Genomic DNA, 11969 nt, shown 5'->3' with positions numbered 1-11969 from the left:
CGTAACCTGCTTTTACACTTCCATCCAGAAAAATATTTCTGGGTCAGGATTGTCTAATGGGGTATCCATCAGATCTTCCCAAGCTGCATAGTTTAAAGATAGAAATTGAGAACAACTGTGATCAGGTGTTTCATTTTCCTTCTCAGGAAGAAAAGTGGCAGGATAGAAGTTCCCACAAACTTTAAGCTTAGTTATTGGTCTTTCTAAACAACAATGACTGATATTTAAGAAGCCGACTGTCTGTCATTCAGATACTAGCCTTAGAGTTTAAGATTCCATTCTATAGGATGCTGGTGAGGCCCTCAGCATTGTGTCAAGTCCTTGCTGTTTATCTGTTTTATATATAGTAGTATGTATTTATTAATCCCAAACCCCTAATTTCCCTCTCCCTGTTCCCCTCTGGTAACCACAAGTTTGTTTTCTATGTCTGTGAGTCTGTTTCTGTTTTGTAAATAAGTTCATTTGCATCTTTTTGTGTGTGTGTGAATCTGAATATTTTGAGTCAAATAACAGACATTTGACTTCAGTGATCCTGCAGAATTCCTTCTCTTCATTTAAAACATAAAATAGAACCTAATAACAAAATAAGTTTTTTCATATTTCCATTATTCTTGAGAGCAAGAGGGTAAGAGAAATCAGGGTAAATGCCAATGGATGTCTGAATCTTCTCGAAGAGGAACTCCAAGTCAAAGTATTATGATGGCATTCTAACCAAATTAGGAAACATATAAGGATGAAGTTTCTACATGCTTCCTCAGAAAAGACTACTCCAAAGTACTAAGAGGAAATGTTTTCTTATTTATGTATACATGGCTTAATTCCAAAAAAGATTTGAGGCAAGGCATAACAATACATACAGTATATTGACATCAAGAAAATGAGAAACTATAAAATAATAAAAACAATTGTAAGAAAAAAATAAAGACATCAGTGCTAAGTGTAATGAATTATATTATTTGATATCTATAAGATTAACAACAACAATCATGTGCCTAAGAAAACTACTTTTATCTAATATATTCCTCCTGCTAGGGTTTGTAACAATCTCCTTACATTTACTTGTAAACAAGAACACTTATTACTTAGGCTAAAGAGGGGAGAGAGAATGTTCTTATATTTCACAGATTTCTACTGCCATATTTAAGGGAAGGATGTCATGGTACCAACAAAATTAAATAAGTATACCTAGTTAAAACAAAGAGCACCCAGTAAACATATTCCATGATAATATTTCCATGTATAATTTTTAGTCATTGATGCCCCTTAAGAAAATCTGTAAGAAAGACATCATTGATGTCAATGATGAATGACTTACCATTTAGATACTTCAAATGGGAGACTAGAACTTTTATATTTCATAGAGTTATAAATGTCTGTGGTAGAATAATGGCTCTCCAAAAGTGTCCATGTCTTAATACCACAAACCTACGAATGTTACATGTCAAAAGGTACTATGCAGATGTCATTAAAGAACATGAAATGGTGAAATTATTCTGCATTACCTGGACTGGTTTCTATAATCACAAGGGTCCTTATAAGAGGAAGAGAGGAGGGGCAGAACTGGAGAGGGGAAGAGGGATTAGAGAGACGCAGAGGCTGGAGAGATAAAGGAAGGTGACACAAGCCAGGGAAGGAGGGGACCTTCAGACACTGCAGAGGGAAAGAAAATGAATTCTTCCCCCAAACTTTCAGAAGGAATGCAGCCCTGCTGATTTCTTCATTTGAGGACTTCTGACCTCTAAAACTATACGACAGTAACTTTGTGCTGTTTTCAGCTCACCAAATCTGTGGCAATTTGTTAGGGAAACAATAGGCAACTAATTCAGTGACTACAAAGTCAATATATTACTAATCCATCTCGTGAATTTCTACCTAGATACTATTAGTAAGTAAAAATGTATTAGCCATAAATAGAACAAAATAAGCCATTTTCAGCAACATGGATGGACATAGAAATTGTCATACTGAGTGATATAAGTATGTCTTCACAGAAAAAGACAAATATATGGTATCATGTACATGTAGAACCTAAAAAAAATGGTATAAATGAACTTATTTCTAAAATAGAAGTACAGTCACAGAAGTAGAAAACAAACTTAAGGTGGGGGGCAAGGGGATAAATTGGAAGACTGGGATGACATATACACATTACTATATATAAAATAGATAACTAATAAAGACTTACTGGGTATCACAAGGAACTCTACTCAACATAATTACCTATAAGGGAAAATAAACTAAAAAAGCATGGATATATATGCATATGTATAACTGATTCACTTTGCTGTACACTTAAAACTAACACATTGTAAATCAACTAAACTCCAATAAAAATTATTTTTAAAATGAAATAATGCTCACTGTAATACATATCTCCTATATTTTAGTTAAGCCACAAAATGAGCCCCAAGTATATCTTGAATATTCTGAATATCACAATTCTCAAAGTGTGCTTCATAATACACTGGTTCTATGGGATATTAAAAGGTATTAAGCACACACACAAAAAATTTCTAAAGTCAAATAACTTGAAAAAACTATACCATGTAATTGTAGAACAATTGAAACATTTTTTTAAATTATCTCAAGAGTCTAGATTTACCAGGAAACTTTTTGGGTTATTCAAAGGATCCACATCTACCACCACCCCACTATCACGAACAGGTCAAAGATGAAGGCAAAAGGGTAGAATAAATGTACTAAATGACAGAATGAAAGTATCCTTCCAGCTTTCCGAAATCTGGCTAACCAACCCTGTGCACAATTTCATACTCTCCAGCTCATGTTCATGCACACCCTGTTCACCAAGCACAGGCCTGCTCAGCAAGGAGATTCTCAGATAACATAGCTGCTTCCTGAAATGTCTCTGCCACTGCCACTGACATTATCCATGAGAGCTTGTCCAAGATTTTATTTGGAGGAAAAACACAGGGACTACTCACCAATCAAACTGCAAAACATAAGCCATTTACCTCCCTTATTTAACCCCGTCCCAAGTATGTGATTCATTCTCCCAATATATTTCACCCTCCTCCATCCAATTCTCTCCAACAATGGACAGGAAAATATTTGCCAAGAATATAAGTTCAGTTGAATACAAATTTCCAACATGGACACTGCAGGAACTTCAGACTTACCCCTAAGGAACAAGATTTCTAGGGGCACAGAATGTCAACAAGATTGTCAACAAAAGCCAAAGCTTGGTCTCTTATAAATACTACAGTAAAAATTTCAACAGATCTCTTCACTGCAGAGCTAATGAGTGCCATGTATCTTTAAGAGAGAAGGAAAACAGTAGAGTGTTTTTCACATATTTATGACCCAGAAACCTTCTTCTCTGGAACATTTACAGAATAGCATTTGGAAAATAGTTTGCTAGTTATATATGAAATTTCCTAAAATCAGTCAATTCCTTTGAGGATTATCATGTGAAAAGGGAAAAATAAAGAGCCTATGTAAAAAAAAAAAAAATTGTACATGGGAAAACTGAGAATTCATTTTAGCCAAATAACAAGATAAAGAAGCCTGTTTCTAGATATCAAGCAGGAGATTTGGGCCCTTACTGATGAACTAGCATAGCCAGGTTAACTCAAGTAAGGATAAATTAAGAATGCTCAGTTGTCAGGTGAATCATTAAAGCAGAAATTGAGGCCCTGAGGCCAAGACAGGATCAGCATCCAGGAAGCCAACATTTGGCATGAAACTGACACAGTTAATAGAAAGGTCACCCAAAATCACCCCTACTCACCATCTCAACGTACAGAAGATAAAACAACATGATTCAAAATCAGTACCTCAGCACCATCCCAAGTACTAAAAGTTTAAAAATGTAAGGAAAAAATATTTCAGGCAAAATAAATGACATCCTGAAAAATGACGGTCATTATTTTTAAAACCATAGAAAATAGCCACATATATCTAACAAGCAAATAATAGTTCATCTACTGGGAATTGCATAGGCCTTTGGCCCAGAATAACTTTCTTACTTATAATCCTCTTGTTTTTCCTAAAGAAGCTTAAAAAATACTATTTTTGAGAACTTTCCAAAAAATTAGCATAAAAAAACTTCTTTTCCACAGAAAGTTATCAACCAAACTTCCCTATTTCACAATAATTTTAAAAGCTATCCACCAAATGTTTATATTCCAGGAAGAAAAACATAATTAAGAAGTCTTTTTTTTAACTTAGGAAAGTCTATAAACACCCACAACTACACCCACTAACACATAAAACCCAAATTAGTATAACACAGTTTAGCCTTTAGAAAACAACTTCCCAGCAAAGGGCAGCCATTATTGTCTTAGATGAGCTTATCTGTCTTTTGGTCATCAAGATGATGTCATTACATTACTCATATTTTCACAAAACACACTTTAAATATAATCTCAATAATTAATACATTTTGTCATTAAAACCCATCCATTCAACAGATATTTATTGAATGTCTTCTCTAAACAATGAGCTAACATTGGTAAATATTAATCTATGTGTCTGTCCCATAATTTCATGCATTAAATTCCTCTCTCCACAAATATAAAGTTACTAGTGATCCCAAAAATAGTATTTTAGAGTTATGGAGATACATAAAGGGAAGGTAATTTTTCTAAATCTTAAAGTGAGACAATCTTTTAAGTCATGTATTCTGGGAGGTTTACTATTTTTTTATATGATTTTGGAGGACAGGCTTTCTTAAAACATTGAATTAGTTTACCTGTTTTGTGAGGTTTATGAGTAGTACATAATTTGGTCAAGTATTTTGAGACCAAAGAAATAATGTCAAAGAGAAAAAAAGCATTTTAGTATATGCTGTCTTAGTATAAAGATCTATTTTAAAAGTTAAGCAATTGATTTTTAAAAATAAAACTAAATCTACAGAGGTTTTATTTTGTTTAAAAATATGTCTATTTTTACTTAATGTTAAAGTGTGATAGTATTTCCACTTGATAAAGCATTTTAGCAGAAACACTTACCATAAAAGTAGCCATGAAAACTGAAATGGTACTTTGCAACCTGAAATATTTCAAAAGAAACTTGCCTAAACAAAAGATTTTTCAATAGCTAGACAAGCAGCTCCATTTGTAAAAAGGAAATTGCTTCCCAAAGAAATAACAGGAATGAACCCTAAATTCTTACAACTGTAAATTAGTTTTCTAAAAATATTGTGGTCTAGACCCTTAATATGAAGATTAGACCAGATATTTTTGGAAAGTGTTTTAACTGTTGATTTAATAGATATATTTCTCACTACAGTTATCTTTTAGATGTCATGTCATATTATATAAGTAATCTCAGCACACAAAGAGGGAGCACTGACACTTTTTGTAGGAGCAGTTAAACGATAGTATTATGTAATTTAAGCAACACTCTCAGGCAAATCTTTTAACAACCAAGAGTTTTTTCTAATTATGTAATCAACATTTGCATTAGAGATAAAAATATTAACCCTCCTCCTATGAATCCTTAGTACTGAGGATTCAGTACAGTTTTGTTTTCTGCTGGTTTTTTTTTTTAATGTTTAATGAAGGAGGTTTTATTTTTTATCTTTCGCATAAAGATATTAAAATTATCTTAATTCAAAAAATTACTCATTGTAAAGAACTGGGTACACTAAGAGTAGTTTCCTTAAAAATAAAGTTATTTGGACACGAAATTTGTGTAGAGAAATTAGATTAACTCTACAGCTCATTCATTCTAGTAATTTACAAACAACGTAATATGCTATTATTCACATTCATGCACATGAGGAAACTGAAACTGAGAGATGTTAAGAAACTAGCCCAAGACCATATAGCTTGTGAATAGCAGAATTGGGCCTCAGTCACTTTCAGTAGCCAAGAGTACCACCTGGGCCTTTCCAGCACCAAAATTTCCTGTTTCATTCCACAATGGACATCAAATTTCAATGTACTCTAAAAATAAACAAAAATTCAGAGCAAATTCTATAAACCAGTTATGCTCAGCCTTGCAAAATCATTATTGGAAGTATTTATGTTTTCTTGGGCTACAAAAATATTTTATAATTCACTAAGTGTTTGTTCTAATAAACTATTTTAAGCATAAGTTTCCTTTCAGGAAAAAATATACATACCCTTATTCATATACATAGAAAAGGAAAGTTAAGAGAGCTAAACATGCGTCTCCCCCAAATTCACCCAGGATAGAATCTCTAGTTCCATTCCCATCAGACAAAAAGCTCTTACCCAATCATGATTCTCAAGCCTACTGAACGGTATCTTTCCTGGGTCAAACCTCTTGGCCCTACAAGGTGTGTCACAGAGGCAATCTCAAAGGCACCAAAGTGGGAGAAAACTCTCTTCAGTAATATTCCTCACTAATTTTTCTAAAATTAAAAAGAAACAGAAAAGCATTCTATATATAAAGAATAACTTCCTTCTCTCTTTTATTCAGAGGTTTGTTATGCTTACTCCAAGTATAAATTAAGCATTCCCATTATAAAATATTTAGGGCTTCATTTCAAATTCTTTTTTGTGGTTGTAGTAATTCATATTCAGGCAGATTCCAGGCCCTCAAAGCAACATGAATTCATTTTTAAACCAATTTCCTTGTTTAGTAGGAAAGCACAGAAGGTCCCAACTCCTCATGTAATGAGATTTTTTCATCAAGAAAGGCTTTTACATAAATTAAATCTAAGTGTTTTCCTAGTAATCCTGACACTTGTAATACGATGCTTATTTCAATCACTAAAGAATCTGATATCAATGTTAGTGTGAGTTCATCAACCTACCCCAGCCTCCTTTTCACCTGTTTATATTCTTCTGTTCCTTATAAATTGAACTCCTTTATCACCACATCCCAAAGGTCTCTGCTAACTCTTGCTAGGTTGGAATAGGTGTCCTTCCAACCTGACGTTATAGCATCCTAGTGAAAAGCTCTTTACACGCTTGCCCTCACTTACAGAATGCAAACCCGTGGAAGGCAGGAATCTTATCTTATTTGCCTCTTAATTGCATTTAATAAATACATTTGGAGGAAAGGAAGATTTTTAACAATTCAAATACATTCCTTTCCTTCCCTTCTCTTCCCTTCTCCTCTTGTTCCTTTCTTTTCTGGATAATTCAGACCATTATCATGTGGGGCAGAACAAGACAGGCATCAAAGTATAAAACTCAAGCAGGGTGAGGAAGGTATCCAGGTAAAAGGGCTCCAAGTCTGAGAGTCAGCTCCTGAGTGAGGTCAGGAAAGCATTCAGGTGAGGGACTGACTTGGGGCAGGAAGTTGGGGTGCCTGCAGGAAGTACAGGTTATCCAAGCCACAGCAGGGAAAGGAAGAGTCCATGGATTGTGGTAGCTGCTCAGTGTGAAGTCAGAGCCCAAAGAGTGAAGAAGGGATGAGCACATCCACTGAACTTGGGCATCAGAGCTGTAGTTGGGTAAGTGGGTGGACACATGGAGCGGCACCCTGGATGGGGTGTCAGAGTCCAGGATATCCCACAGGATATCCTGCAGGAGGATATCCCGCAGAGGGTCAGAGCCTGAGTGGAGTGATGTGGGCATCTATGCAAGAGTGGCAACCCAGTGTGGAGATCAGAGTACCTAAGCCAGTGAGGAGGACGAAAGGAGTAACATTCAGGTGCAGGAGTCTAGCCTGCACAGACAGAGGAAATGCTTCCATGCCAGGGGGTGGGGAGGTGTTGGGAGGTGCTGCCTAAACACCATGAGAAGAGCACTCGCATGGGTGTTCAGGGGATGCTGGCCAAGTCCCCTTAGTGATGAACACTAGGACCTGGCCTGGGGCATCAGAACATGGGTGAGGTGAGCGAGGCATCCGCACAAGAAACAGAGACACTGGTTACATACTGGGGGGTTGAACAAGCAAGTAAACCTGAACAAAGACACAGTCATGAGATCCGGAGTCAAGTTTCTGACCGTCTAGGAAGAGCAACCAATACAGAAGGGGCCAAGATGCAAATGAATCCTGAGGAATTTTGTTTCAGAATCTAAAGTCATCTGCAAGAACAAATGGGTAAGTCCAGTTTAAAATGTTCTAAATTTTAAATGACTTGAAGAATTGATTATCAGGATATTTTTAATACATCATAGTATATTTTAAATCATATTAAAATGTCTATATTATAGGTATTCATTTTAGTAGATTTAAAGTTTTGAAATAAAGCTTCAAAAATATCAGTGGCATGAGGAGGGTAATTCACTAAACCTGGTAAATCCAGACCTTGGAAGACCTAGGGGTCTTTATTCCAGCTTCCCCTCCTCTCTGGCCCCACTCGCTGCCCCCAGGGTACAGAATTAGTATATCAGGTGGGTCCCCTCACCCAGTAGAATGCCTTCTGATATGACATTTAATCCCATTCATATGGCTTTGTGCCCAGTTGCCCAACAGGATGCTCATACATGGCCACCATTCCTGTAAACCACAGGAATACAGGCTGACTACTGCAGCCCCGTCTGCTTATTGTGTCTCCCCAGTTGTCCTGTTCAAATAGCTCAGCAAATCAGCCAGTCAGCTGCAAGCCAACTATTTTTTGCAGAATCCCCATTCTCTATAAACAATTCACTTGGGAGCCAAATATAACCTTCTCTCTCTCCCTGCCTTCCTCTATCCACAGAGTTCTCTTACATAAACCAGAGGAGTCTATAGTTAGAAGGGGCTGGTATGTGGTTGGGAATTACCCATCTGGTTTGAGCCCTGGAGGGTCTGTCTCACTCCAGCTTCTCTAGAATATGAGATGCTGGCTGTCCAATATGTCCTTGGTTTTGTCCCCTAGTCCAGAGCAACAGAAAAAAAGGAAGAGAAAAAAAAAAAAAAAAAAACAAGCTCAAACGCCTAATACATAAACTAATGCAAAGGAAAATGTAACACAAAACTGGTGCCCATGGTTAAAATCCAGTAGCAGACTGACTGTCACAGGAAACCAGAAAAAAAGAGAATTTACATAGGTACTGTCTGAATCTTTACTAAGACTATATTCACATATTATTTGTGTAATTTAAAATAAATGAAAATCAATGAAAAATTTATAAACTAATTATTAACAGCCAAAAAAGTAACAGTGAATATAAATCACAGAATGAACTTTGTCACCATAAAATCAATGAAGAAAATTTAAAAATGAATAATTTGACCATATAAAGTAAATAAATGTATACAGGCTTAGCTCATATAAATAGATTTTTAAAAAAAATTAAAACCCTAATAGTTAAATGAGCTAAAAAATATGAGTTAACTCTTCATAAAAGAAGAAAAATAATTGTATAAGTTTGAAAATTAACCAATATCTATTGCTTGCCTCAGATATTGGTAGGGTTTCTTCCCTTCTTTTTTCTTATAAAATTTCTATAATAAATATTTATCTCTTTAAAATCAGGATAAAAAAAGAAACTTTTTAAGCAGTCCCTCTCACTGTATCCAACCCAAACCAGAAAAAAAAATATATGTGTATATATGCCAAATATACATTTTTTGTAAGAGTCTCAATACTAGTGAAATAAACAAAGAGAAGTATAGAATGAGCCCTTTTCAAAGAGACAATTTTTTTAAAAAAGCTTCAGCCCACCTTATAGATTATAATTGATTTTATACTAAAAAAAGTCACTGAGTCTTTATTACAGGAGTCTTATAAGAAATATCAACACATACAAAGAAATTTAAAAGTTGTTGAGTTAAACAATAAGTATGTTACTTTTTTCCATCAACTATTTCCTACAGATTCTTACTGAGAAAGAAAATTTCTTTCCTCTGGCCTTCAATAATTCTGACATTTAATTTACTTCTTTTTTTATTCTGAAACTTTATGTGCTTTTTTGCCTTCACTTAATTTCTACATAAGGGGATCAGCTACTAAAACCAAAAATATCACAAATTTGAAAATTAAAATGTCAATCTGTTTATAGAATATGGATAATGAAAACCCAATACATTCATTAGTCATGAAATACAAATAACTACATAGTATATTTCTCCAAGAATAAGTTAACTATAATTTTTTAACTTCTATAATGTATTTTCTTTTTAAAGCTTATAGAGCTAGTCTTCTGTCTAAAATTAACCCATGAATCAACTAGCCAAATACAGGAGTATGGTCTATATCCATGCAGAGAATTTTCTTCAAGAAGTTAACCCAAAATGAATCAAACATCAAGACACTTGCATCAATCACGCCAGCTGTCTGCTCTAAAGAAAACTGGAAATGGAAGAAAGAGGCAGTGATCAAACAGAAGACATGGGAGACGCCTATGAATATTAATGGAGAATCCTGACTTATTCCCAAAAGCATTCTTTGACAATTCAAAGACATGAAACCTGCCAGTCAATTCAATCTTTCTGTAAAACCCTATCAACTGAAAAAGGAATGATAAGTTACATATTTCTGGAAGCAAAGATATGATCAAAGGAAGTAATGCAGTTTTATGATACTATTTTAAGAGTTTACACCAATCTTGAGTTATCCTTTTTAATGAAATCAAAAAGAACCAAGCTTTTTTTAACCTAACATGAAGTTAAATACTATGCAATAGATACCCTGACACATTTATATTTTAAATAGTGGGAAATTTTACTATTTTTTCCCACATTTGAAAGTATTACTTTCATTATTCTAGTGTGGACTCAACTTCACCCAAACTGAAGAGGATAAACAGAGTAGTGTTAAGCAAACTCTTCTTAGTGAACTGAGGAATACCTCATCCAGTTTCAACTTGGAGCCTGTTAAAGAGGAGCTAGAATTTTAGCGAACTAAAAATCTGTCAAGTAGAAAATAGCAGGCAGTCCTCCCCAGAGATCTGTGGGCACCGGACACAATGCGAGCAAGTAACGCGCCCCTGGTCGCAGCGGGAAGGCTCGCAGACATGACACGTTCAGTGCCAAAGCAAGGGCTCTAATTAGCGAAGGGTTCCGGTCTGGCAGTCAAGGGCTTAACCTTCGTTGGGAAATAATGAGTCAGACAATGTTTGAAGCCTCCATGTAAGATTTAGAGAAGAATGGGGGTGCTGAGAACTGCCTTAAATGTGCTAAACTGACAGACACAGGTGACCGAACAATGAACTGCACACTTGGCAAAGAAGAAAATATTTGGTACATGCTTACGTCCTCCAGAGCAGCGTTCCTCTTCAGTCCCTGAATTAAGATGAAACAAATTGATAGGCCATATTATTTGGCTGAGACACTTTAAAGACAGTAGAAGACATGGTGGAGGATATATATTTTCTGCAAATGTTTCTTAGACAACCAACTTTTAAGATAAGGAAATATCTGGGAACTTCTCTGAAGATGAGAGACAAATCTCAGTTTAAAGGCTAAAAAGTTCATTAGCAAACACAAATACTCTGTAATTAAACATGTACACTCATGGCAGACTCATGACAATGTATGGCAAAACCAATACAATATTGTAAATTTTAAAAAATAAATTAATTAAAAAATAAAATTCATATGAATTCTAAAATAAATCAATAAAATTACCTAAACGGAAGGCCAAGTGAAGGACCCAAAGTCTAGGCAAATTAGAACATTTCCTTCTTGTCTTCTAATCTAAAAGACTACTACAGCTCCCAAAAGTTTCTTGTACACATGATTTTTTTAATTCTTTTCCATTAAGGTTTATTACAGTATACTGAATATCCCTGTGTCATAATCTGGACCTTGCTGTTTTCCTATTTTTTGTATATAGTAGTTTGTATCTGCTAATCCCAAACTCTTACACCTCTTTCACTCCCTTTCTCCGTTGCTAATGGTAAATTTGTTTTCTGTTTGTGAGTCTCTTTCTGTTTCATAACTAAGTTCATCTATGTCATATTTTAGGTTTCACATATAAGAAATATCATATGACATTTGGCACTTTCTGACTTACTTAGGCAGATGTGATTTTTTACTCTTAACTGCACAAACTCTTTAAAGAGTAAAAAGTATAGTACTTTGACTTTTTACTTCATGTAACTGAATCTGGGGGAAAAATACTCATATCTGATTGCTCACCATAACAATATGCCTTCTTT

This window comes from Ovis aries, chromosome 5 (assembly GCF_016772045.2).
Source record: "Ovis aries strain OAR_USU_Benz2616 breed Rambouillet chromosome 5, ARS-UI_Ramb_v3.0, whole genome shotgun sequence".
Taxonomy (NCBI): Eukaryota; Metazoa; Chordata; class Mammalia; order Artiodactyla; family Bovidae; genus Ovis; species Ovis aries.
The sequence above is the reverse complement of the archived record's forward strand: the minus strand, read 5'-3'. Positions refer to the sequence as shown.